The 1,703-nt window shown below is 43.2% G+C and overlaps 1 long non-coding RNA gene across 1 annotated transcript; it reads right to left on the reverse strand.

The window, feature by feature from the left end:
- Window positions 1-528: 528 nt before the first annotated feature.
- Window positions 529-1,210, reverse strand: LOC117831374. The gene is made up of 3 exons (XR_004634983.1): window positions 1,023-1,210; window positions 818-909; window positions 529-719 (listed from the first exon to the last, which is right to left on the reverse strand). It is a non-coding gene; the product is annotated as an uncharacterized LOC117831374 (long non-coding RNA).
- Between the last annotated feature and the right edge of the window lie 493 nt (window positions 1,211-1,703).

The following is a 1,703-nucleotide window of genomic DNA, read 5'->3' on the forward strand; positions in this document are numbered from 1 at the left end:
CCTCAGCTTCCTCAGGAAGAGGGAAACCAGTCTCTCAATCCGCCCCTATCCAGTCTGTCACCTCAGCCTTGTCAAGCGTGAACATTCTCCAGAGACATGCAAGTTTCTGAGAAGACTGTCAGCATTAGTGAGGAGTTTATGATTTTCTCAGACAGCCATTCAACAGTGGTCTCCAGAGCCCTGACACCTCATTGGCTGCCACTGTAGCATGGCGGTGTGGGACTGATGTGTGGCAGCTGAAAGCCTTCAGCGCGACGCCTTCAGACAATGACAACACATCGATTTACAGATCAAGTTTGACAGAATGAATGCAGAAGTTGGGTTACTCTGGGGGATTGGTGTGGTGACTCTTGTGTAAAATAAATAAAATATCTGGACAAGTTTTTTAGGATTTGTATCCACATTTTTACAACTTCACACTGAAAAGAGGACGTAGATCAAGGCCTGTAAAACCACTTGCCATGTGAGCATAAGTTTTCTTTTGGGTACACAAAGTGCAGTTTTATAAAGAAAGAATACACAGCAAAATGATGCATATACCATTTACCACACAGAATACATCATTTCATCACTCCAATGTAACACGGCCACATCAAATTGTTCTTGACGTGATGCAGCAGTGATTGCGCTGAATATCAAAAGGAAAACTTGAAACACCCTCTTGGGGAACAACAAGAGGTGTTGCGCAGAATTGATGAGTCCCAGTAATCCAACGTTTGCTGCATAAATGAGCAAAAAGAGAGTTGTAAGAGATGTGTGTGGTAATTCTGTAGCAGTCTGTTGTCATTTGCATGTGATTAAATCAAAGTATACTGACTTGCATAATGGCACTGCTCTCTGCAGCAGCATTTTTTCAAATTGAAGGCTGCAGATTTATCAGCCTTCAGATGGTTGCAGGGATTTAATGAGCTGGAGGAGAGGGTTTTAAAACAGCATAAAGCAGCTGTGGATAACAGATAATAAATAACTCGTATTAACTCATAAGAAATGTGTAAACTTTGTGCCAGCATTTTTGCTGTTACCTTATTTTTCTTTTTGCTTCTGTCTCAAGGAGTCTTTGATGAAGTAGTTCAGTCAGATTTGGAGTTTTCTGCACACTTGCAGCACGTCTGGTTCACTCTCGTTGACAGAAAATGACCAAAGAGGCAGCAGACTGATTCCCACAGAAACAGATGTGGATTTGAGACGTCTAATCTCAGTGCGACGTGACCCAATTTCAAACCAAAAAGCCAACAACCTCCTTTTGTGCTGCCTCATTTGAATGAACCACCCACCTGATTGTGTCTCTCCTCCCACCTGTGCATGGTTTCGCCTTGCTTCAAACTACCACACACACACACACACACACACACACACAGAAGAAGCGAAATTTCTAAGCACGTGCATAGTCAAATTAAATGTATGCATAATTCTGCTTTTCTTTGTACACAGCGTTTCAATCCTGTGTGTGCAGACTTTACAGAAGTAATCATGAAAGCAGTTTCGGGTTTGTTTTCCTCAGCTGCATGTGATCCTCTCTTCTGTTCCTCCTTACTGGATTCAAGACTCACTGCAACTGCGGGTTAGAAGCTATCTGGCTCACTTTTTAGGCTCCCCAAGTAGAAACCCCCAAATCAAGTCCATGTGGCAGTCCCATCCTAACCGAGGCATCCAGCCCCCATCCAGTCATAAAGCAGATCAAGGTTTTGGCTGCCAAAGCCATT

Source organism: Notolabrus celidotus, chromosome 19 (assembly GCF_009762535.1).
Source record: "Notolabrus celidotus isolate fNotCel1 chromosome 19, fNotCel1.pri, whole genome shotgun sequence".
NCBI classification, from domain to species: domain Eukaryota; kingdom Metazoa; phylum Chordata; class Actinopteri; order Labriformes; family Labridae; genus Notolabrus; species Notolabrus celidotus.